The following is a 27153-nucleotide window of genomic DNA, read 5'->3' as shown; positions in this document are numbered from 1 at the left end:
TTTAATGAAATATGAGTAACTCATACACAAATGTTTTTAGATAGGGGATGAATGGCCTGTAGAACATTCTCACAAAAAACTGGACGTGAATTATCTCCTGAAAAATATGCTACACCCATGCATTTTGCTTATTTTTTTTCTTAGCTGACTATTTTTATTGTTACGAAGTAGTGCTATAATGAAATTATGATGTTTTGTTATGATTTAATGTAACAATTAGTACTAGTCCTCGGTGCACTAGTGGTTACCATGCTAGACGTTTGATTCGATGTTCAAACGTTCTGCCCGACGGAACACGATGTATTTTAAAGAGCGATAAAATTCTTAGCATGCTTTCCTCCGCATGGCAAGCGTCGTACTGTACGTCAAAGAGCTCTCCCTATTCGTAGTAGAGAACACCAATGTCGGCCATTTTTCGACCCTGTTGAATTTCTATGCCGAATAACCTCTGCAGTTGAGAGCGTAGGTCAATCAAATTAAAAAAAAAAATAGATGTCATGAAGGTGACACATACTTCCTCATTCTAAGCTTTAAGCGTTTCGAAAAAATTCAGTCTTCTGTAGTGTACACCTCTTTGTAGTTTATACTCTTGAACTGTAAATTGCAGAATGAAATTTCTTACTGTCTAAATAGAAAACGTAGGCTTCTTTTACCACACTGCAGACAAAAAGGCATCATTATATGAAAAAAAAAAAAAAAAAACACATTTTTACATTAAACTGTATATTCGATCTCTGTTAAGGCATTCGAAAGAAGTACATGATCTAATACACTTCCGAACTTACGAAAGAATCACAAATTCAGATGAAACAGCTACTCATATAGTACCGGAATCTCCTGTAATATTTTTATTACTGGACATCACAACGCAATAATATACGTTCCTCGTTGGCTACTGAGTGACGAGAATGTTAAAATATTCTTGTTACGGCCAATTTCACTTCGACAGAAGAATTAATTGTTCCACAATAGTGTACAATCCTCCCTTAGAAATGCAGTGTTGATTTCAAGGAATGGCCATTGAACTCGTATAACGTGCGTGGGAGAAATTCCAAGGACTGAAATATTTCTCATCCTTTTCTCGTCAAGGTGGTGGCAATCACAAAGCTCTCAATTTACAGATAACGTTGTCGAGTGTTCTACATTGTCAACTGGACCTCAGTTTTGGACAGGTAATAATATTCTTACAATAGGAAATTACGACAGATAACAAAAGTTCCCCTAAAAGGATATTAGCATTATTTTATTTTAATACTTTTTTTTCTTTCCTTTCTAAACCTTAATACCTTATAATCTACGTAAAATTATTATTTTTTGGTCCTACAGAATACATTTGTTAAGGTAACAATTAATATTAGAGGAGAAAAATTCGCTCCGGCGAAGGGATCGATCCCAAATCCTTGGTTCTACGTACCAAGTCACTCAAATGAGTGCGCTCCTTGTATAATGGCAGTTGATTTAATATAAAATGACAGCATACATGCCCAACTTGGAGTCAGGCCACAAAGGGAAAAACAATGGAGGAGAGGGGTTCGATCCGATGCTGTGGATTGAACTTCGGCGTAGCTCAATGGTGAAAGCGCTTGGTACGTAAAACCAAGGACCTGGGTTCGATCCCCGACGCCGGAGCGAATTTTTTTTCTCCTCTAATATTAAACATTAAGACCTTGCTTTGAAGTTAACCCACGCATAAAAGTGATCTTACAATACAGCAGTAATTATCTTAACAAAAAGAGACAGTCTGTCTGTCTGTCTGTCTGTCGCCTCCATGGTCAGGACATACGAATAAAGAAGTTTTTAAATATTCGCACCGAAAAGTAGAAATAATTATGCATATAATAATTTCAGTGAAACACAGGAATCTCGGTTGCTCATTTCATTTATCCTTAGGATGTATTTCGAGATGGTCATTTTGGGTTTTTGATCTCAAAAGAATCTATTACTATTTTATTAATTATTATTATTATTATAATTTATGTACATCATTTCTAGGTAATAGTTATTTATGGTACTTGTGAGGTAAGTGCATCTTTCCACTCGTGCAATAAAGATGCACTTACCTCACAAGTACCATACGTAATTTTATCCATGACCATAACGAAAAATTATGTTTTATAAAAGAAAATATATTGAAAATAAGTCCTCATGTAATCACATACCATGGCATGGATTTTAGAATCAATACGTGTACTAGGTAGGTTATGATGTAGGAGGCCACGATTAGTAAAGAATGGTATGTAAGGCATTGGATAAATAACAAATTATAATTAATCATATAATTTTAATATATATTTTTTCACTTTAAACGTGTATTTTCGTCTTTTTGAAGTTTCAGGGATTATTTAGAAGTGTTCACGGGACTAATGTGATTAAAATAATTTCACATTTTACTTCTGTAAACTTAAGAGGAATATTAAAACTTAATTAATCATCGTGTCTGTTTAGCTCAGTTGGCTAACGCGTGTTGTTTTAAAATCCTATAAACCCAACTTCGTAGGTTCAAGTCTCCTCGCATCCCAAAAGGTAAATTGTTACAAAATTTTAAAAAGATGCACATTAGATATGGATGTAATGTACAAATCACGACGTAGCAGATAGAGAAGGAGATTGAGTGTATGTATATTTAAGAAATGGTAATAAAGAAGTAGATGTAGTGACATCTAGTAACTAATATATTAACTTCTTGAGTAATAGTTCAATGGAAAAGTATACGTGTGTACCCGGGTACTAGGAAAATACTAATGAACTGTGAGATAAAGTTCAAACTGTGAGGTAAAGTCTTTATCTCACTAGTGAAATAAAGTAATGTTGAATAAAAGCCTACTTCACAAACGCTAAAGTATTTAGTAAAGGCATGTTTTTCGTTATGGTCATGGATAAATTAAATATAAACAAAGTCTTCGTCCAATAGAGTAGGAGAAATCGCTGTACACGGGCGGACAGACGACATGCACAAAACAATTTTTCGGTATCAGTGATGCTGAAAACTTATATTTCCGTAAAAATCTCGAGATCGATTTTAAGCAGCACCACAATACTTTCACTGTATACATCTTATAATGAGTAAGTAAAAAAAGAATATACAAAGTGTCTGACTTAAGCCGTTCATTTCTGCTTAGGCAGCCCAAGTAACAGTCGAGACATGTGGGAGGTATTTAATGGTTCATACGCAGAATCAGGGGTGAGTATAACGTTCTCAGACCATCACGTGAATGTTACGAATTTTAGTCATCGCATGATAATGTTATGTTAACCAAATGCTGTCAATCTGCTATGTTAATTATTTATTTTCTTTATCCTTTCCAATGTTTTCTCCAGTCTTGCATAATGTTTTCTCGAGTAGTTTGCTTTTCTTATAGCTCCTATAACATCGTTTTCATAATACGCAATACAATCCTTTTGTTAATTTGTTTTGTTTCATTAGGAATAAGCAATGTGTCTTTAAAGATCGGACAGCGCAGAATTTTAACACAATTTAATAATTTATTTCAATATATTCTGAACATGTCACGTCTTGTGATACTACCATAAAAACGACAAAACCAGAGTAGACAAGAAAAAAGTTTTATTCAGACTGTGACAGATCATGTGGTCTAAGATATACGAGATCGATAACAACCCGCATAGAGTTGGACGACGTCGACGTATTTTGCTTGCTGGAATATCTTATATTTAATTCTTCTCTCTCTATCTTTCACTTTTGCTGTTACGAGCTTCAGAGATTCAAACCTTGAATGGTTAAAGACGGTAGAATTCGATCTTTTATAGCTAGTGTTATGGAACATTCTGGTCCCTATGATGTTGCGATGAATTGAGTATTTCTATTTTTAAAGTAATAGTTGTTTAGTCAACTGTCCGAATGCAGGTCTAAACTAGAGTCGTGCACAACTAGTTACAAAAAAATAGAAATTATATATTGCTATTGAATGCCTAGCGCTGTAGTCAGCATGCAAAGCTCTTCCGTCTTGCAGGGTGTCTTCAGTGTTCGGCAAAGGCAGACCACAATGAACCATGTAGGAGTTCCAAGAGTCCTTGCATGGACGCGACTATGATCCTATAGGCCTACCATTTAATTGATAATAAATTCTTCCTCTCTCAGTACATTCAATCAATCATTCACCGATCCATACATCCATCGACTCATTGATTCACTCATCCATCGATTCATTGATTCATTCATCCATGGATTCATTGATTAATTGATTCACTGATTGGTTCATTGATTGATTCATTCCATTCATTCAGGTATTACAGTTGGGTATCGTCAAGAGCAACAACTTTTCTTTTTGTTAATAACACTCTATCTTCTTAAAAACGATTTGATTTATTAATGAAATAATAATGCAGCTGCGTAGAGTAATTAGAAGATATTAATAACTACTGTTTTAGAGGTATGCATTTTGAGTTTAAAGTGTAAATGTCCTATTCAGTAAGTAATAGTAATTTATTCTATTCTTGCATTTCTTCACACACCAAATTTCATATTATGCATTACACTTATTTCCTTTGTTATTGCTGGTGTACATTTGTTCATTTATGCATTAGTCATGAAGATAAGTATATTAAAGTGTCCAATCAACTGTAGGCCTATATCAAGCAAAAGCATTTTTAATAAGACAAAGTAAATTTCCTTCAATTGTTACTTCATTTGTGTACTCAGAAAATGTCAGTCTCATGTATGATGAAGTGCGCCTGGTGTTTCGTCTAGCCTGCCAAACATCAGAGGTAACCGGTTGAAATTCGAACATTCGGTCGGATGCCCGACCTTGACGGATGTTCTCTGACCGGTCGAATCTAAATCGGTTGTAAGTCCTATTCTGCAGCTCTTTAGTCTGAACCTCACAAATGAAACCAATAAGGCATCACTCATGAGGTAACTAAGCCAGGAGATGATAGGGTAGGGTTGCCAGTTCCTTCCCCCTTCCATTGCATACATCGTTGACTAGTAACATATTACACTAATCAGACTTCAGATGTAGGCCTATACAATTATTGTTCTTCCTCTGACACAAATTATCGTCAAGCGAGATGTAACCTACTGCCTGATAATAGATGTAACATACATATCAGCAAGACTCTCAATTAGAGGTATTTAAAGTAGTATTAATTAGAATATTCTAGAATCACTTGGATTCGAAGTTCGAAATTAAAAAGTACGAAAGGAAGGGCGAGTATTGAACTCTCTCAGGCAGTCAAAAACATTCATGCGAACGCATCACTCTAGCTAAGAGCCTCGAGAAATCCGCGTAATATAAATGTTTGTTTCTTTATTCAGACGCATAGTATGAATTAATGTATCAATCAGTCCACCGAACCTGTAGGCTATCTAATCATTATTTTAGCTGTTTTCACTCGTTACTTAAACTAAAATACAAGCGCTGCGACTTACAGAATTTCACCAACGAAATGTATTGCGTGTTCATCCCTAGTCGTGTAGTGCGTGATGCCTAAAGCAATTTATGAACGGCTTGAGTCAGATACCTTATATATATATATATGCACATAGGCTGGAATTGTAAGTAGATTTTAGCACTATATCTCACAACACAAGCTTTACGTCATTATAACAGGAATATAGCTGTTCTGTTCGAACTGACGACCCCCGAGAGTGCCGCAAACATTACAGTAACGCACCAAAGAATACCTGCATCTTAGGAATATGCCTGAAATATATCTAATCTTACCGAAAGCAGGCACAACCCTTGCCAGTAATACTTCTGCCATTCCAATAGTGTTTCACAAACAAGGTTCTAACGCATATCTCCACAAGAACAAGCCCACTGGAGTGAGATCAGGTGACTACAGTGGTCGTGTCAGCTAATTCCACATTTGTAAAATGAGTCTCATGCTGACTGTGTGAAAGCTATCCACCACACAGCTATATAGCTAGTCTTCAAAAACAAATTCAGCCTCCCTGAATAATATCGTTATACCACTGTGTCCACACTAAGAGTATACAGAAATAATTGCTTATAATTTCACATCCGTATATAATTCCTTAAGATAAAGCTCAATCAATAGAAAAACTCTCCAAGATTTCGTTTCATGCCTTTTTCATGGCTATTGTCATGTGCATTGTTTTGTTTCAAGCTTATTGTTGCATGGCCATTGTTGTGTGAAATATTTCGTTTCAAGCTTATTGTTGCATGAATGAAAATTTCCATTTATCAGTCTAGTTTCTTGTCAATAGAGATGTGGACGGTACAACTCAAACCAGATGACTGTCGCAAGAGAATTAATTTCTGTGATGAGATGATTCGGCGTATTTATGAAAATCCCAGATATGTCGATTTATTGCCATTCAGTAATGAAGCAACCTTTCACGTTTGCGGGAAGGTTAATCGTCATAATTGCCTCACATGAGGTTCTCAGAATCCCTACAGAGTGGTTGAACATGAAAGGGACTCGCCAAAAGTCAATGTCTGGTTGGGAATGCACAAAAAGGAGTAATTGGCCCATTCTTTTTTATGGAGCCTACAGTGATGGGAGTCACGTACCTTGATATGCTGGAGAACTTTGCTATTCAGCAGAATGGTGCTCCACCACACTGCCATCGAAATGTTAAAACGTTTTTGGATGTAACCTTCCCAAGAAATTGGATTGGTAGGGGTGGGCCAACTTCCTGGCCGCCTAGCTCCCCGGATTTAACTCGTTCGGATTTTTTTGCGTGGGGATTTATTAAAAATGTTGTGTACAGCATAAAAGTTCGTAATTTGAATGATTTGAGACAGCGTATCATTCAAGCAATCGAGCTTATAACACCTGATATGAGGTTGAGTATCATTTTGGTACCTGTCGAGCTATAAATAGTGCTCATGTTGAAGTGTACTAGTGGATATAACAACTTTTTCAGTTATTCTATATAATGCAGAAGAAATTTATTTAATAAACCTTATCCAAGATATAAGCTGTTATTACTGTATACTTTTACTATGGACACAGTGTATAATATCAAAACATAGCACTATTTCTTAACAACAGAAAACAGCCAGTTGACAAATGAGGTCCAAGTGCATATCTTCTACAAAATATCTAAACATTAATGCTGTTTTTCGAAAAACTGAGTCTTTGCCGATCACTCGTTCCTTATCTCAAGATATTTGTGTACTATGTAACTTATACCCGAATAAAATATTTCTGTTATTCTGAATTACTCAAACACAAGTAACAACTGTATTCATTGTATCTCATTTAAATTACAGTTTCTATTAATCCAACCAAATTAAATGCTCACTTTTATTTTTCATTACACCAAGCATACAATAGTCTATTGTGTTGTGATGGTGACATATTCATTTCTAGATGTTCATAGAAATTCACATACTCAACAACCCTGATATAAAAAAAATAAAAAAATAAAAAAAAATAAATAAATAAAAATAAGACTCGAATATTGTGTACGTCTATGCACGCATTTCTTCTGTAATATTAGAATAATTTTGTTCGTACCCAACTTTTAAGAGTTAATTTATTCGTGAAGAATGCACATAAAATAAAACAATCTTACCCCAAAAATAAGTTAAAACTAATTCAAATCCTTACACCAAAATTGTAAGAATGATTGTAATTTACTCAAAATCATTACAAACTATTTTTACTTTATATTTCTTTCTCTTAATACTAAGGAAGAAGACAAATGAATACCCTCCGGAATAAGGGTCTAAATACATAAGAAAATAATGTACGATATACCCTTATTCTCGAGGAGGTATTCAAATATTGTGAAGCTTCAAAGGCTCTAGGTAGACATTTTCGTGGAATCAGCATCCAGGATGAGAGAGAGAAAGAGAGAGAGAGAGGGAAAGGGGGGAGGGGGAGGGGAGAGGGAGAGGGAGAGGAAGAAAGAAAGAAAAAGAGAGAGAGAGAGAGAGAGAGAGTGAGTGAGTGAGTGTCGTCACTTTGTCTTAATTAGTGGTTACATTTTGTTCAAATTCAGTACATTAGATTACATTTATCCTGGAATGATGCACATTAAATGTAAAAACTTTCTGTAAAATGTTAATTGGTCTTTATTTGAAATTAGAAACACTCAATGACGATGCATTTAAAGAATTTGCAGGAGATTTTTTTTTTATATATAGTACCAACAGATAAATAAGGTGTAGTAGTGAGTAAGAAATTAATTCCCAAGAGAAATTATTATTTTATACAGAATTATTTCTACTTTTTGTTGAGAACTTCGTCAAACAAATGGGCAATAGCCAACAAAATGAAAATAAATTCTCTAAAGAGCAAAGCCATCAGCTTTACAAGAAAAAGAAATAAAATAATCGCATCGCACACGCTATGGGGTGAAATGATTCCGGAAGTTAACAAATAAATACCTAGGAATAACATTTAGCAGCAATCTCGGCTGGGGGAAAGGCATGGAGGGAGTTACACTTTGTGATGAGGGTACTAAGAAAAGGTTCTGATAAATCCAAAGAGATTGCATATAAATCACTAGTACGTCCAGTAATGGAATATGGTGCTGCATGTTGGGATCCTTACAGATTAGAGCCTATTAAGACACTGGAAAAGATTCAAAAACAGGCTCTCAAGCGTTGCCATAATAATTCACCATTAAAATAGGACACACTCACGGACAGGAGAACGCGAATTCGATTATGCGTAATGCTCAACACATACAGAGATGAGCCTGCCTCGAGAGAAATAGAAAATAGGTTGCAGCCGCCAAATTACTCTTCAAGGAACGACCACTCATATAAACTGAGGGAAAGAAGAAAGAGGATGGACACTGGAAAGTTTTCTTTTCTCAATTGTACTATCAGGGACTGGAATGCTTTACCTGCAGACTTACTAAAGGCTTTACCAGTAACCAAAAATGTATTTAAAAATAGGCTTAAAGGCTTTACTAATAGATGGTAGTATGTTATACACACTATTTAAAGGGTATAATTGATATTTTGTTATTGAAATGTTGTATCAGTGAAGAAGTGTGTTGTGTCAGTGAAGAGTGAAGTGTGTTATGTCAGTGAAGCGTGTTGTGTAAGTGAAGTGTGTTTCTATCAGTGAAGCTTTATAGTTTATAGTGGCAGTGCAAAGTACTTGAACAGTGAAGTGTTAGTGAAATCAGGATAGAATCAGTGAAATGTGTCGTAGTTCCAGTGCAGACGAGTTGTCAGCGAAATGAGTGTAGTGCTGAAAGGTACTTGTGCAGGTATGAACATATCATACTCGTGGGTTTTAGTTCGAGCTAAGGGTTAGATACAAATTAGATTAACTTTAAATGTTATTTTAAGTGATCGTGCTTCATTTAATTTAGAATGCTCCTGTTATTATTATTATTATTATTATTATTATTAGTTATTATTAGTATTAATTATTATTAGTATTATTAATTGTGCTTTTATTAATTGCGTTTATTATTAAATGTCATTATTGAGTGTAATTAGCAGACATCGGATTCTAGGGCAAATGCCTATTTTGTTTCTTTAGGAGAAAAGTAAAAATAATTATTAATATTTGTGTTTCATGGAAATTGAAAGGTATTCAAAGAGTTTTATAGTGCCCTAAAACGGTTATTAGAGCCTAATTTGTTAATATTCGCCTAAAAATGCCTAACTCACTGTAGTTTCGCATTTTACTCTTACTTTTTATAATTTATACATGCATTCACTGCGAAATTTAAGGCATTTAAAAAGTGGAAAGTTTGCTTCACACCGGCCATGAAACCACTGATAAAGGAAACAAAATGTTTTGAATCTCACGACACCGCAATAGATTTCACCGAATTTAACATGTTTGGAGGCATAAATGCCGACAAAGAACCAACCTTAGTTTTGAAGCAGGCAACAATCACAACATGTGCTGCTACCGATTCAGAGATGTACTATACTATAAAAATGACTGTTTTCGGTCTGAAACCGATTAGCTGTACTGCCCTTCAGAGTGTCATAAAATCACAATTTTTGGAGAAAGAGTGTTTTTGAAATATTTATGAAAAGTCGTAAAACTGCGAATTAGTAGGGTAAACCGTTACAAAATATTTAAAAGAATGGCCCTCCTAGTGTTAACACTACCAGGAAATGCAACAATAAGTGGAACTTTGTATTTTTGTCCAATTGAATCTCAATAACAACGGTTCATTTGAATGCTCGTTAACAGTTGCTCTTTTCCTCACCTTATTTGTGTTGAGAAGTTTTGAGCGGTAGGACTTTTCCTGTGAAGTTTAACGCGATAATGCCAAAAAATATAAGTGCAAAATCTACATTGATTCGGCAATGGCTAACAGAATATTCAGAATTCACTTATGATGGAAAAATAATATTCTGCAAGATTTGTAGCAAACAGGTATGTAACAATAGTTGAAATATATAAATTCTATTAATTTTAATGAGTAGGCCTATAATATTTATACATTGACTGAGCTATCCTGAGGTATAATTCTTTTTAAGACCACTACACTTTAACCTTTTAAATTCCGATAGTTAAAGTATTTGCAGATCATTAAAATTTTGATTGTTCGAACCCACTAACTTTGTGATAGAAATACGGCAATACAACAATTAGGATTTTATTTTAATTCAGTTTACTTTACATTTTTAGATTTCGCAAGAAAAGAAGTGCCACCTAAAGCAGCATGTGCAAGGAGCGGCTCATAAGGCTAAAGCTCAGCAGAAAAATCAACTGCAACAAACTTTACTAACACAGCCTACTTCATCCAATCTCAGCAGCAATTTCTATGCTGATTTAACCAGAGCATTTGTTGCTGCTAACATTCCCTGGAATGCAATTGAAAATCCGGTTTTAAGACAGTTTTTACAAAAATACTGCAAACAAAATATCCCATCTGAGTCGACCCTAAGAAAAAATTACTTAGAATATACAATGAAACTTTAGCTTCCATTCGGGAGGATATAGGTGAGTCTTACATATGGGTCTCTGTGGATGAAACCTCAGATCCTATGAATAGGTATATAGCAAATATGGTAGTAGGAAAAGTTAGTCCTGATGGACCTTCGATTCCACACCTCGTATGTGTTAAGGAACTTTCGAAAGTGAATAGCCAAGCCATTGCTTATTTTGTAAATAAAGGCCTACAGTCTTTATACTCAGGTAATATAGACGATTCTAAAGTTCTGTTGTTTTGTACTGATGCTGCCTCATACATGGTTGCTGCAGCTCCACTTCTTAAAATATTTTATCCTAACCTCACGCATGTAACCTGTCTAGCACATGGCCTTCACAGGGTTTCTGAAACAATCCGGAATGAATTTCCTCTTGTAAATTCGTTTATTTCTAACACAAAAAAATGTTTTTGTAAAGCCCCATCCAGGATTTCAATATTCAGAGAGAACTTTCCAGATATCCCACTCCCACCTCAGCCGGTTGTTACACGATGGGGAACCTGGATTCAGTCAGTGGTGTATTATTCTAAGTATTTTAAAGAAGTGGTCACAGTTATTGATAAATTACCTGAAACTGATAGTGCAGCGTGTGTGAAAGCAGTGAAAGATTGTCTGAATGACTCACGAGTGAAAAACGATATTGCCTACATAACATCAAACTTTTCTTTCATACCTGCAAGCATTGAACAATTAGAACGTGAAAAACAATCTCTTTGTAGCCAAATAGCAATAGTAAAGGAAGCTCAAGTGAACATACATTCTGCTTTGGGCGAAACTGGGAAAAAAGTTAAAAATAAGTGGGACAACGTATTAAATAAGAATGTAGGATTTTCATTGTTGGAAAAAGTATCAAGAGTGATATCGGGGGAAAGTGTAAATGTTCCAGTAAGTATTGATGTTTCTATTGTACCTAATTTAAAATTTGCGCCTCTCACATCAGTTTCGGTTGAAAGAAGTTTTTCTGCTTTCAAAATGATTCTCAGTGACAAAAGGCAAAGGTTAACTGTGGAGAATTTAGAAAAAATTCTGGTGGTGTACTGTGCAGATAATTATAATAAAGTCTGAGCATGGAACTGAATTTCAATAACTTAAAATGAGTAATCTTGATATCAATAATCATTATTTCATTAGTTTCAATATATTAAATTTGTGCAGCTCTGCTTATAAATATAATATAGTATTCTTTTTTAATGTTTAAACATACTTTTTTGTGCGTATTTTAGTGTATAACTAAAAATTTCAGTGAAAGAAATAAGTATGATACCTTGATGTGCCTAAAATGCCTATTTTCATTAAAACAGAGCCTAATTTTACAAATTTTGAGCTTATTTTAGGCGCCTAAAACTGCAATTTTTAGTGCCTAAAAATCCGATATCTAGTAATTAGTTACCACTGTCACCAAGTATACACCCATTTGCAGTATGAATAAATGCATGCATGCATACATACATGCATGCATACATACATACCTCTACCTTTCTGGTGTTAAGTAACTGAAGGAGAGCATGAGAGTGCCCTATTGTTAGAGGCTGTCGCATTTGTCATACACGGGGAAACCACAGAAATTTCGACTATATCATTTTAAGCCAATAATATAATGTGGGCGTTGTATATGAAAAGGGACCAGTAGTTGGGTATTAAGTTAGTGTTACTTTTTAACTCTATGATATTGGTTTAACACGTGCATTACAAGAATGAGTGGATATAAAATGGAATAGAACGGAAGAGAACAGAATAGAATGTTTTATTTTCACTGGCAAAGTTAAGGCCATAAGGCATTCTCCGCCACTCAACCCGCCTTAATACTATAGTGACATACATATTTAAATTATGGATATCAACAATACACTAAAGATTCTACAGCAATATCCTTGAGTCAAATTTTAACTACTAGAACATACTTACTTACTTACTGGCTTTTAAGGAACCCGGAGGTTCATTGCCGCCCTCACATAAGCCCGCCATTGGTCCCTATCCTGAGCAAGATTAATCCAGTCCCTACCATCATATCCCACCTCCCTCAAATCCATTTTAATATTATCTTCCCATCTACGTCTCGGTCTCCCCAAAGGTCTTTTCCCCTCTGGCCTCCTAACTAACACTCTATATGCATTTCTTGATTCGCCCATATGTGCTACATGCCCTGCCCATCTCAAACATGTGGATTTAATGTTCCTAATTATGTCAGGTGAAGGATACAATGCGTGCAACTCTGCATTGTGTAACTTTCTCCATTCTCCTGTAACTTCATCCCTCTTAGCCCCAAATATTTTCCTAAGAACCTTATTCTCAAAAACCCTCAATCTCTGTTCCTCTCTCAAAGTGAGAGTGCAAGTTTCACAGCCATACAGAACAACCGGTAATATAACTGTTTTATAAATTCTAACTTTCAGATTTTTTGACAGCAGACTAGATGACAAAAGCTTCTCAACCGAATAATAACAGGCATTTCCCATATTTATTCTGCGTTTAATTTCCTCCCTACATTTACATTTGTTACTGTTGCTCCAAGATATTTGAATTTTTCCACCTCTAACTACTAGAACATATTAATTTAATTTGAGATAAAGTCTATACGAAAAAGTTATAATTTAATTTATGAACTAATATAGTTCAATTCAATCTATATGAAATATGTAAAGAATTATAATTAAGTTGAGACAGCTAGTTGGTTAAATGATGATAATTAATTTAATATTAGTTTACTAGAACTATGTTACAAAGCAAAATATAAATCTAAAATATATTGATATAATGAGAATAATATCAATGTAATGAAATTTTGCCATTAGAGGATTTGTATTCTATTTAAAGAAATTGATGTAATAATAAGAATGGACAGATTTTAGTTTCATTATAACTAAATATTAATCAGTAATTAATTCTGTTATGCAAGAATTTATGTAATTTTGACCTAAATGAAGTTATTGTCCAACAACCCCTTTCTTCACTCGGAAAAGAGTTCTAATTCCTACCAACTGAAACTATATACAGTATGATGAAGAATATAAAGATGTCTTGTGGCAGGATATGAGAAAATTTTTGTGATGAGACCTGGTACTTAGCTGATGATATGTGGATAAATTTTGAAAACAAGAAGCCAAGTAGATTAGTGGAGCGGTGCACAGAATTTGAAATAAGGAAATAAGAGAATGCAGAACTCATCGTTTGCTTAGTCTTAACAAAGACAGTATGGAAAGATGGAGAAACATAATCACACTTATGAACATTGCAAATGTAATGGACGCACACATTATGCATACGTTGTAGCCTGCTACTCAAATCTGCATTTAGGTTACTTAATATAACATCACAGTAGTCGAAGTGTGGCATCACAAGTGTTTGTACAAAGATTAATTTTTGTTTATCAGGATGAAAGCACTTCAGTCACTTTAATAACTGAATAATCGAAAACATTTTTTTGGAAGTGTGATTCACTTGTTCATTCCATTCCAAATGACAATCCATATAAATTCCTAGGTCGAGCTGTATGGAATAGTGGTACAGTATTATTTGCAATTATTGCTGGCAAATTTTGTTTGTCATACTTCGATCTTTGATGTTCTATTAAGATAGACTGCTACTTAGTTGCAATTTAAATTAAATATTATGTTTTCGACCATAATGATATTGAATTCAAGTCATCATTAACTTTACTTGTTGGCCTGGGTAGCGTAGTCGGTACAGCACTGGCCTTCGATCCAGGCCCAGGTCAATGGTATTTAAATGTACTTAAATACAACAGGCTCATGTCAGTAGATTTACTGGCATGTAAAAGAACTCCTGTGGGACAAAATTCTGGCACACCAGCGATGCTGATATAACCTCGGAAGTTGCGAACGTCGTTAAATAAACCTTAATTTAATTTAATTTAATTAACTTCAGTTATAGCGTCATTTAGGTAGTTAGGTCGAGTATGGAGATAGATTTGTATATCGTCAGCATAAATATGGTATTGGCAGTATGTTAGATTAGAAGAACCATCATTAATATAGATAATAGCAAAGGTTCTAGCACAGAGAATTGTGTCACGCCAGTCTTTGAGGTACACCAAATGGAATAACTATTATTAATAGACATGCACTGTTGGGGTTCACGAAGGTAGGAGTCCACCCACGCTAAAGCATTATTCTATCAGAAAAATGTAGTGCTGTTAATTTTGCAATTAGAAAATCAACGTCTACAGTGTCGAATGCTTTGGAGTAGTCTAAAAGTGTTAGTATTGTGGTTTCTCCTTCATCTGAAGTTCCACTTGTATCCTCAATCACTTTAAGGAGTGTAGTCGTTGTGCTATGTCCTGTTCTCAAGCCGGATTGGTAAGGGTGAAGAATATTGTGAGTATTGAAGTAATCAGTCAATTGTTTGTGCACAATTCGTTCCAAAGCTTTTGAGAGAACAGGAAGAATACCAACTGATCTATAGAATTGATCTGTAGTCATTAGCTGTTATGGGTAGCTTAATTTTAGGAAGGGGACGAACAATAACCTTTTTCCATAAGTCTGGGTGATGTGTTTATTGTTTTAATGAATGAAGTCCTGAAGAGATGCAAAGCCAGAACTGAGAGGACGAAGGTTGGAAACTGGAAAATGAGGCATGTTCATTGTCAAGTCCTACTGTTTGCTGATGACGTAGTTCTAATAGTGGATAAAAGGAGAAGTTACAAGCAGCAGTGACGAAGTAGAGTGAGACCTTTAAGGAAAAAGATATGACTGTCAACACTTCAAAAAGTAAGGTGATGCAAGTACGCCAAAAACAAACTCTAGAGAAGAACCTGATGAAAGGATTACTAAGAGCCTGATATCTACAACAGCTATGAGACAGGCTAAACTTCTTATTCGAGAACCAAAACCTGACTTAACTAAACAACTCCTGGCCTTGAAACGGAGAATTCTAAGATGGGTAACCAGACTTTTGAATAAGCACCTACACATATTGGACCCCTAATGATGACCCATCTTGTAAAAAATGTGGGATGGAGGTTGAGTCATCATCTTACATTTTGCTGAATTGCCCAGGTCTAAGCCAAATCAGGCATTGTTATATCGGGAACCATATCATATTGTCTCCTGAGGAATTTCGGGAAATTAAACCCAGTAGTATCGCAAGGCTGGTAGAAGGAGAAGTGCACCAAAAAGACGAGGAAGTTTAAAGGCTATCACTATAGACAATGTAGAATTGAAACAGACAAGTAGATACGTCTATCTCGGCAGAATGAAAAGATTATGAATGAAGTGGCAAGCAGAGTGAAGGTGTGCAGCACCTATTATCAGCTCAGTGGCACCATCTCAGAAAACGGGAGAAGGCAAAGAAGACAAAGCTACAAGTCTATTGAGTGGTGATTGAAAGCCGGCCCGTATGCAAGGGGGATATCAGCAGAGAGACAGCAGTGGAGATGGTTGAGATGAATCACAGCCAAGAATACACAGGTTGGACTGTGTTTGGTTCGCAATTAGAGGATCAGGGAAGTTTTGACAACAAAGGCAGAAAAGCACCTAATAAGTCAATTGAAGTGGTTTGGTCATGTTCCAAGAGCTCAAGACGAAAAGAAAATAAAACGGCTGGTATAAACTGGCCCAGAAGGAAGAAGGCCAAGAGGGAGACCTCAGAAAACATTCGAAACTGAATCGCCAGAGTTTGGAGGAAAAAGAGAAAGTCAGTGACTTAGATTTGAGCCTTTGCCAAGAACAGGAAAATATGGTCGGAGTTTACAGACGACAGCCTGATGCTGTATTGGTACAGAAGGGATGTGAAAGGAGAAGTAATCATTTATAATATTACTTATTCTGTTACGAAAATCGGCAGTAAGAATGTGTGTGCATGCATGAGAAAAAGATCCAGTTTCCAGCACATAGTTTTCGAGATTATTGCTTTGAAATTTAAAACAAAGGATCCTCTCTAGAATTTGGTTAGATTTTTCAGGTTTTTTAATTATCTGCTAAAGAAGTGGAGAGGAGATGAGAGAAACAGGAGAGGTGATTGAAGTTTTTGAAATTCACTATTGTCTTTCAAACTGACGACATAAAGCCTTAAAATTTAACATGAAGGTTACTTTGCACAATTTGCATTTGAGAATGATTTTAATATCATCCCCTAAGTTAGGCATGTCCATTTAGTGAGTTGTGATGCATCTAGCACTACAAGATGTAATGTTACTTCCCTCAACCCCTTCCATTACGCCTTGCATGACAGAGGAACAATGATATCAGTGACACTTGTACCTTCGCGATGTCTGATCCGTAGTTGTGTTATTGTGTGTCGATTGTGAACAATAGAAACTTCCATTCGCAATGGGAGGAGAAATTTTATATTCCAACAATGAGTATGAAAGAAATATTAAATACCTCATTTGCTCCAAGGCTCTATGTGGATTTTCAAAACCAATATAAAACTCCATTATACTACATGTAACTTCCAATATTCTGATTTAAAGAGTAAGCTCCATCTTTATTATTATTATTATTATTATTATTATTATTATTATTATTATTATTATTATTATTTCCTTCGATAAATGCAATGAACATTGTGAAATCAAAATACAGGATACGTATATGAGACAAGAATCTGACAAATGCATGTGGCTGTGTCAGATATTAAACTAGATTTTCAAGTTGTTCTTACTTGAGTCAATAATGATTAGGGAACAATACGAGGTATGATCAAAAAAATTTTCAAGACGTGGTCATCCCTGAAAAAACCAAATGCACTAGCTACCTGTTACTGCTAGCAGTTGAGGGAGGGGGTTTCCTAAAGTTCAATTCCCAATCGAAATCCCCTGGGACAAATAGTTCATCTCCAAACCTTTTGTTGGTGTCCGTGAATTGGAAGGCTGTTCCTTTTGTTGGTATTTCGTGAATTGCAAGGCTGTTGTCGTGTGTGCAAACAACTGAAAAATCTCGCCGAAGCGAACCGAAACATTTTGACATGTACGCGCTCGTATCATAACCAGTGATGAGACATGGATGTAAGGAGATGATCCAGAAACAAAGGCTCAATCAATGGAAATCACCAAATTCTCCTCAGCCCAAGAAAGCAAGACAAGTGAAGTTAAAAATGTCAAAACAATGCTGTTTTCTTTGACGTCAGAGGTGTGGTATATTATGAATTTGTTCCCAAGGTCCAAACAATTAACCAGTACTTCTACAATGGATTTTTAATAAGTTTGCGCGAGAAAGTGTGAAAAAAAAACATCCTGAATTGTTTAAAAATCAGTGTTGGATTCTCCACTATGACAATGCACAAACTCCATCCAAGAAGATCTGGCCCAAAAAGAAATCCCTGCATTACCCCATCCTCCCTATTCACCAGATTTAGATCCTGCAGACGTTTTGTTGTTTTCCCGACTAAAATGAAACTCAAAGGGCGTAGGTTCAATGACATTTCACCATTAAAGAGAATGCGATAAAGGAACTAAACAGTCTCCAGGAAAGTGACTTCCAAAGATGCAGGCAGGGTCGTTGGCAGACCTGTATTACATCAAGGGGAAAGTACTTTGTAGGAGACATGCATTAGTTATCCTGTAAATATCTCCATTGTTTTTAGATTAAAACTGTCTTGAAACTTTTTGTTCAGACCTCGTAATGGTTAAACATAATTATTACTTATTATTACACACACATATATAAACCTAGTTCTTTACAGTGAATTATTAATTTAATTCTTATAGGAACAACGTAACCGATTCATTAGTATATCAAATGCTACATAAGAAGCATTATACATTGGCTCAATGAAAAGAGTAACTTGCATTATATACATTTTCAAAGAAAGGTTGTGTTGTATTGAAAAAAGTAACTGTAGAAAAATATTTCAAGGAATAATTGTGTAAATATACATTATTTATGTTGATAATTTGATGGAAATTGCTTGCTTTGTTCTTAGGCCCGCGGATTGCTAGTCCCTGCTTTGATAAATATAACAACAATGAAAATAGTTTATGTAAGGTGACACAAGAATTTTGAAGATCTTGCAACTATGCAAGATTCAAACTGGATGCAACATTTACTCCACTCTGCACCGCCAGTACTTTGGAACATTATTCTTTGTGGCACTAGGATATTTCATGGGCACTAAATTTTCTTAAGGCATGTTTCCAGTTGGAAAAGCTGAAGGAAATGAAACAAGGGCCTGCTTTGGTGGAGAAATTTGATACTTTTTTATCACAAACTTCCTTGCACACTTTACAAAATACCACTTTTTTGTGTTCATCGTACAAAATCCACGAATGTTTGTCCTGCCATGAATTTTGGAAAATTCTACCCTTACTAGCACCCTTTACTTCGCTTTTGCACGATAAAACAGAACCACAAAGTTTTGAAATATGTGAAGACGAACTTTGTAAATCAGCTGATTTTTGAACGGAATTCAAATCCATTGCATCGGTACAGGATGGTTGTCTATGATCGTTGAGTTTCCACTCACGTTGGGTAGAATCTATCTGCAGTCTTTTAATTAAAAATTTATCCATGGTCTTGATTAACAGCACAAGAAAATCACGTAGTTAACCGCACAGCGACGTTCGCACAAACTAAAATTAAATTAAACTGTTCATTGTTGCTTTTCTCTTAAGATGTATTCTGTATGATTTAAAATTTAAAAACATGAGTTCACTGTTATTATTAACTAGCTAACTCTTTGCATACAAGGGCCCAACAATGCTTCCTTACTTTAACTTACGTATTTAAAAATCTGTCTTCATTGATTTCAATAAATCACTCACCTCAAATGAGACGACGATGTGATAATAAAAATGTTGTTGTTATTAATAATAATAATAATAATAATAATAATAATACGACAAATTATTGGGTGGGCACAGGCCCATGTAATTTAGTGGCATTGATTGAAGAAACAAATGCTGCAATGGAAAGTGTAGTAGGTACAGTACTTCGGAAATTCTGCAATAAATTGTGTAATGCGCTCATCCTATGACATCTTTTTTTTTTTTTTTTTGCCTCCTAGTTGGACCTCAGGTCAGTGGAATTATTTTAGTGCTGAGAATCTATGGATCATCATTAATGAAGGTAGCTTAAGATGTAAGATATGTTCAGAAGCAAATTTTATTCCTAACAAGTCTCGGGGACTTCACATTTTGCAGAAATAGGTAAAGGGGAAAATATACTTTTAAGTAAATTATAAAAAAGCTCAACAACAAAAACTGAAGAAAAAGAATTCGTGAACATAAACTAATTAAATCACACACAGCTGCATCAAAAATAGCAGAATTGAACAAAAAGCAAAACTTAGAACATGGGGTTATAACACTGCAACAAGACGATGCTGAAACCACTGCTCCTGTTTTTAGAAGAGTTTATAAAATTGCTAAATATCAGGGACCTTACATTGATATGTCAGTTGATATAGATATCCATTCAGGCTCAATATGAGAAGAATTCTTCACACAAATTTCTCTTGCACTAACATTACATCTAATATTGGTAAAAGTATGCGTGAAAGGATCATGAAACACACTATAGGAAACAAGCAGAAAATAAGTATATTAATAGATGAATCTGAGATTTATTCTTCGAAGAGGTGGAAAAATTCAAATATCTTGGAGCAACAGTAACAAATATAAATGACACTCGGGGGGAAATTAAATGCAGAATAAATATGGGAAATGCCTGTTATTATTCGCTTGAGAAGCTTTTGTCATCTGCTGTCAAAAAATCTGAAAGTTAGAATTTATAAAACAGTCATATTACCGGTTGTTCTGTATAGTTGTGAAACTTGGATTCTCACTTTGAGAGAGGAATAGAGATGAAGAGTCTTTGAGAATAAGGTTCTTTGGAAAATATTTGGGGCTAGAAGGGATGAAGTTACAGGAGAATGGAGAAAGTTACACAATGCAGAAATTCACACATTATATTCTTCACCTGACATAGTTAGCAACATTCAATCCAGACATTTGAGATGGGCAATGCATGTAGCACATATGGGCGAATCAAGAAATGCATATAGAGTGTTTGTTAGGAGGCCAGAGGGAAAAAGACCTTTGAGGAGGCCGAGACGTAAATGGGAAGATAATATTAAAATGGATTTATTTTTTTTAATTTTTGTATGTTATTTTACGACGTTTTATCAACAGCTTAGGTTATTTAGCATCTGAATGAGATGAAGGTGATAGTGCCGGTGAAATGAATCTGGGGTCCAACACCGAAAGTTACTCAGCATTTGCTCATATTGGGTTGAGGGAAAACCCAGGAAAAAACCTCAACCAGGTAACTTGCCCCGACCGGGAATCGAACCCGGGCCACCTGGTTTCACGGCCAGACTTGCTAACCGTTACTCCACAGGTGTGGACATTAAAATGGATTTAAGGGAGGTGGGATATGATGATAGAGACTGGATTAATCTTGCACAGGATAGGGACCGATGGCGGGCTTATGTGAGGGCGGCAATGAATCTGCGAGTTCCTTAAAAGCCATTTGTAAGTAAGTAATAGATGAATCTACCACACTAAGCAAAAAAACAGACAATACTTGTGTGTTTAAAATTTTCAATGCAAGGTGTCAAACTATGTTTTTAGATCTGAATGAACTCGAGAGTGGAACAGCTTCCAATATTACTCGTAAGTGTTTCATGTGATGGTGCATCAACAGTGATAGGTAGAGAGAGTGGTATAGGGGTGGAACTTAAAAAAATATTTCCGTCCATCATAATTTGGCATTATAGTAACTATAGGCTAGAGCTAGCTGTTAATGATTCCATTAGAGAAGTCCATGGAATAACTTAGTTTCAAATATATTTTAGAAAAACTATATGCTCTATATGGGTACTGTACAATCAGTCTCCTAAGAACCAAAGAGAACTAAACGCCTATGCAAAAAAAATTGGGGGCAACGAATTTTGCATATTGGTAAAATTTTTACAATTTGGAGGGTTTCAACTGAAAGAAATCTACATGCTGTGTTGGAAAACTTTGAGAGTTTATATTCCCATTTTGAAAAGACTCAGAATGACGTTACAAGAGATCGAAAAGAAAGAGCTAAATATTCTAGTTTACGGAAACATCAACAGCAGATAAACTGATAAAAAGAAATATTGGAGTATTTCAGTCATTGCAGCAAAATCCAGGCTATTACATCAAGGTGGCTAAATTCGGTAAATTCAAATCTGTGTCTCTGTCAAGATGTAATAACATACAAGACATCAATGCAGACAGTTGTATAGTAGTCTCACTGCCAATTTGAAATCAAGATTATTAACTACTCAGTCCACTCACAGAGGAATGAATGACGATTTGCAAAATGGTAGTAACTTCTTCTCTGTGTTAAATCCATCCAAATGGCCTGAAGAGCTAGATATAATGTATGGAAAAGATAGTATAGTGCACGTCTATAATCAATTTAGAATTTGAGACAATAGGAAAATTATTCGAGCTTTTAGGGAGTATAAAGAATATAGGAATTATGAAAGGAAGCCAGATGATCTATTGGCACTTCTTTGAGCTTTGGACACTATTGTCATGTTAACAGCAGAGTGTGAACGATCATTTAGCTCCATAAATGAGATTGTAACCCCAATAAGAAATGTTCCTTTGGTGGAACATATAGCTGATTTAATGTTCATCAATTTAACCGAATCTCCTCTTTCTGAATCCGACCCACTGTCATGTGAAATCCTGGCTGTCAACTGGGAGGCAATCAGTAGACGAAATCCCCTGTGGTGAAAGAAAAATTACTGCAGAACAACATTCCTTCAAGCTAGTCCGGAAAATTTTAAAGGGTTAGGTGAGTATCGGTAATTCTAATTTTCCAACTAATACCCTGTTCACGAGATGGTTATTTTGTGCGATTCTAAAATTAATCGGAGAATGAATTGCAATACGGTATGTCACAAGATATTTCTCCGCATTTTCAAGAGTTAAGTTCCATTAGCGATTGTAAAAATGTTCTTATACATCGAAAACTATCTCTCGACATTGCATGAGGTTACTGGTGCATATTTAGACAAATGGATGTGGCTGACAGCAATGTCTTCTGGAGGGTTTCGCATTTCTCCACCGAGGATCTGATTAACAATAATAAACTGGTGTAACCCTGATTTCTTTCAAGGACTGCTTAGAATTTTTTACGACTTGCTTACCTGCAGTTCCATGGATAGCAATGAGTTTGGTTCCATGGAGAGCATTGATTTTATATTTTGATTCCATGAATGAAACCTCGATAGTTTTCGATAAAAGGCCTACTATAGTCCTCTCAGTTTTCAACTTTTCAATGCTTTCGGAAATCAAGCCAAAATTGCAGTTGGTATATGCCACTTCACACGCAATTTTAGAATTCTGTAAGAGTTGTTGCAAAGCAGTCAAGTGAATATTAGAATAAAATGTAAAGCCACTGTCCAGTATAACAAAACGTACCTTCTCCAGTTACAAAAAATACCCTAGACACTCGCCTTTTTACTTCCCTGTGAAACTTAACTAACAAAAGCTAAAGATAAAAGTTGAGCTGCCTTCAGGTGGTGGAGTGACATGAGGTCATTATATAGCGAGCAGCAGTCATTTTTATGTGGGTCGTCAAAGGTATGTTATTTGGAGCGAGAGATTCCCTTCCACAGTCTACCTACCAACTATTAGTGAAATTAAAATTCCAAGTCTTTCAAATACAAAACATCTTATTACAAATTCTTAGGGACTCTTAACATATCATTCAATATCATCTATATTTTCAAGAAAGGTAATTTTATCAATATGACATTTTGGCATGAAGCGCATCTCAAATCCAAAATTTAGTATTTTTTTAATTAATCGACTTAAAAAACGTAACTGTTCTGTATTCTGGATCCTTGTGGCCACCCTCACTGGAGGGCTGATGATTTAATCAAATCCTTCTCTCTATAGTATTTATGTATCAATCTTTTGTTCAATTACAATATTAAAACTTACACTCTTTTTTTTCCAAGTTTAATTTTTTTACTTGTTTCTCAACAAAATCAAAGAATAAAAACAATGGCAATATCATGCACAGCAGCCGTAGTTGACTTGAAACTCTCTTCTTTATATTTTTAACTTTAAACATAGTTTCAAAATTGCCACAGAGAATTTCTTACTTTACATTTTTATCTATGTCTTCACACTACATAGAAAGGGTTTAACTTTATATTGAAATGTTCATGATCACAAACTTGATGTCATTGGAAAACAATTTTGTATATTTATCGATTTTGAAAAAAAAAAAAAATCTTCAATTCCTGTGATGATTGGTCAAGTTTAAGAATAAATGTGTAACAATTATACTTTTTGTACAAATATTTACGAGAACATGGTTTCTGTGGTGCACCAAAGTATAAGGTAAATCACTACGACTTAATTTCAGAATGTCGTGCAACAGTAAATATTTCTTCCAGGTAATCAAGAACATAGACTGGATTTCAGCCTAACACTGCACTAACAGTGCACTATACTCAGAGGACAACAACTGTGAATACAAAACGTAATATGATCTGGTGTAAGTATTAAAACAACAGAAATTTGTTTTTCAAGATAGGTTTTCTTCTAATACATTTTTGCATACATTTGACTCCGTTCATACTTACAAGATCTGAGAAGCTGCAGTCAACACAATGGTACCCATATAGATGTAACCACGCCAGCGAGAATAGCAAGACTGTGTAGTAACAGAATTAGTAGAAACATGTATCTAAGCCATTTTCTTTTTACTTATATAGTCTTTATCTTTTGAAGAGGTGGAGAAGTTCAAATATCTGGGAGCAACAGTAACAAATATAAATGATACTCGGGAGGAAATTAAACACAGAATAAGTATGGGAAATGCCTGTTATTATTCGGTTGAGAAACTTTTATCATCCAGTTTGCTGTCGAAAAATTTGAAAGTTAGAATTTATAAAACAGTTATATTACCGGTTGTTCTGTATGATTGTGAAACTTGGACTCTCACTTTGAGAGAGGAACAGAGATTAAGGGTGTTTGAGAATAAGGTGCTTAGGAAAATACCTGGGAGAATGGAGAAAGTTACACAACACAGAACTGCACGCATTGTATTCTTCACCTGACATAATTAGGAACATTAAATCCAGACGTTTGAGATGGGCAGGGCATGTAGCATGTATGGGCGAATCCAGAAATGCATATAGAGTGTTAGTTGGGAGGCCGGAGGGAAAAAGACCTTTGGGGAGGCCGAGACGTAGATGGGAAGATTATATTAAAATGGATTTGAGGGAGGTGGGATATGATGATAGAGAATGGATTAATTTTGCTCAGGATAGGGACCAATGGCAGGCTTATGTGAGGGCGGCAATGAACCTCCGGGTTCCTTAAAAGTAAGTAAGTAAGTAAGTCTTTAAATTTAATTATGCTTTAAACCAGTGGTCGTCAGCACTCGCTGAAATGTGCAATGGGTACGCGGTTCCGTCCTGTGTGCACTGTAGTGCAACAGGGAGAGATGGAGAGCATACCCGCTAGCAACTACAAGAGCACTATAGTGCACTGCGTTTTCCGCGGGTAAGAGAGGCTAGCCCCAACATGCTCTGTGCTGACGACCCCTGCTTTAAACTATAGTTTATTCAACCTAGATGATGACAACCATGAAGAGATTCGAAATGAAATGCCAACATTTTATCATTCTGCAAGTAAGCAGTAAAGATATGAAAACAGCACCGACTAACTACAGTTCTCAACACTATCAAATTTTAACAAAAAAAATCAATAAAAAAAAAAAAATAAAATAATAATAATAATAATAATAATAATAATAATAATAATAATAAACGACCATGCATGCTTCCTTGATGACAGGATATCTGGTCTGTACTCAATTTTCATTTCGATTAACTATCACTGTCTCTTCGTCAGACTGCACATACCAACAACTTCTACAATCTCAATGTGGTGACTTTCGAGGTCCCATACTTGAGAGAAAGAACTCTGTCCTTAATTTAACCCCACGAAAAGAAACCCAACAACATGCATCAAGAGAATGTGGAGGCCAAATGGATCATTTCAAATACTCCAACGACTAGTAAATTTTCACCCATGGCTTGGAATCACTGCTGCAGAACACCCACTTGTTGAAAAAATATATTCATCTTTTTACGTTTAAATGAAAAAAAAATTGTAGAGTTGCAGCATGACAGGCATGTATTTCCTGTGACATTGCTCTTTACAAGAAAAACAATCTGATAATTATGCTAGGCACGAATGTACACCGAACATTCATTTTCAAGCTCACTTGCAAATGTTTCATTACGAAATGCACATTCTGTAATTCCATAACATGCTGCTCAATGTTACAGAGACATGAAAAGTGAATTTGTCAAATGGTAGTTTAGAAAGATGGGAGTTGTGTAAATGAGATCAGACATCTTACAAACAATTTCAATTGCTGTGGCATGATTTTATATTCTGCAGAAGATGCACCTTTTACACATACAATAACTTTACTGTTTTTGGACAATCTCACACATAGTTGCAGATGGTATCTCCAGTTCCTATGAAGATCAACAGATTGATTTGTATGGATTTTGGAAAAATACTTATCAGACGTTCTCTTACTTGCTCAGTGACACAATGCCAGTCTCTTCCACGATCTTTGAGCTACTCCAATCTCAGAAAGCTTCTTGTGCCATGTTTTTATCTTCTTGCCATCTGATGGTGCCTTTTGATACACAAGATAAAATTGCCTTTGTATTATCATAATGGACTTAAACTTGGGAAGTCACGTGACAACTTACATCTTCTGCACTGGAGAAGACTCTGTTTAAAGCAAGTGTCTGTGGAAGACTTAATTTCTTCGTTGAAATTTGATATCCTGTATGTAGTTTGTCAATAATTCCATATCTGTTCTGTTTACTTCCAGAGAATTCGATAAAACTGGAACATTTCATTATTACTAAAAATAAGGGAACATAGAGATCTACAACTGAACATTGGATTTCCACAACAGATATAATTTTCTTAATAAGATTTTCATCTCATATTCATAGCACTTCTCTGTTATAATAACTGTCACTTATCAGTTGTCTTTACTGATAAAATGTAACATAATATGTCCCAGCTACCCTGAAAGGTAGTTGTTGTTCCAAGTCATATTTTATAAAGTCACGCTTTGCGTTATTTCTGCCTCTGGCCAGATCTGAACCCATGAGTATTGTGCAATAAAACACATTGATCAGTTTATGTCGTATATAAACCTCAATTATCAAAAAGATTAAATTTCCTATATTATACTCTTTCAATGTGCTCGAAAGATGGTCTGTTGTAATGTTACAGTTTTTTTGAGACTACTATATCAACGAATCTGTTAACATGACCATGCATACATCTGGTAAGAATTGTTGTTTGTAT

At 35.3% G+C, this 27153-nt stretch overlaps 1 protein-coding gene across 10 annotated transcripts in view; it reads right to left on the bottom strand.

Annotated features, from left to right (window-relative positions):
* Nucleotides 1–27153, bottom strand: part of RhoGEF2 (Rho guanine nucleotide exchange factor 2) — a 453695-nt gene that overhangs the window by 202352 nt on the left and 224190 nt on the right. The window lies entirely within an intron of this gene.

The sequence above is a fragment of the Periplaneta americana genome, chromosome 3 (genome assembly GCF_040183065.1).
Source record: "Periplaneta americana isolate PAMFEO1 chromosome 3, P.americana_PAMFEO1_priV1, whole genome shotgun sequence".
Lineage (NCBI taxonomy): Eukaryota > Metazoa > Arthropoda > Insecta > Blattodea > Blattidae > Periplaneta > Periplaneta americana.
The sequence above is the reverse complement of the archived record's forward strand: the minus strand, read 5'-3'. Positions and strand labels throughout refer to the sequence as shown.